Genomic DNA, 768 nt, shown 5'->3' on the forward strand with positions numbered 1-768 from the left:
TGTCCAGGTGAGGGTAGCCAGGTGACCGAGGCGTCAATAAAGATCCCTCCCCACCTGTTGTTTGTCGTCTCCTTCCTCCACACCACTTCCTGCCTCCCTCTCTCCCCACCCCCAGCCCAGGTAAAATGATCATTATTATTCTAACAATTAGTGTCTCAGGTCTGGGAGTGGGTTTGTTTACGTGTGAGGCTGGCTTAACTCTGCCTTCATCCTCACCCCTCACTGAGACGTCTACCAGCACCGGGGCAGGATGTGGGGGTGTTTTGTCCAAGTCTGACATTGGCAGAGGAGAAAGGAAAGGTCGGGAGGGGGGAGGGATATAGAAGTGGTAAAAGATTCGTTCCAATAATTTTTGTAAGTGATAGACTTTGAACAACAATAATAATAATAAAAATAGTAATGATAATAATAAAAATACTAAAAATAATAATAATAATAATAATAATAATAATAATAATAATAATAATAATAATAAAGGAGGTTGACGGAACACATTAAGAAGCTTCAATTAATAAGTTAGACAGATAATGAGTGATAAAGACTAGGTGTACACAGAGCTGCCTAGTATGGACCAATAGACCCACTGTAGTCACCTCTGGCTTGTGTTGTATTGTGGAGATAAATTCAGCCATAGTTATTATTTAAATTAATGGAGGTGTGAAGGAGGGGAGAGTGTGGAGGAAGGAAAGGGAGGAGGTAGTGTGTGTGGGAGGAGGGTAGAGTGTGTGGAGGAGGGTAGAGTGTGGAGGAGGTAGAGTGTGTGTGGAG

Source organism: Homarus americanus, unplaced genomic scaffold (genome assembly GCF_018991925.1).
Source record: "Homarus americanus isolate GMGI-L3 unplaced genomic scaffold, GMGI_Hamer_2.0 scaffold7626, whole genome shotgun sequence".
Classification (NCBI taxonomy): domain Eukaryota; kingdom Metazoa; phylum Arthropoda; class Malacostraca; order Decapoda; family Nephropidae; genus Homarus; species Homarus americanus.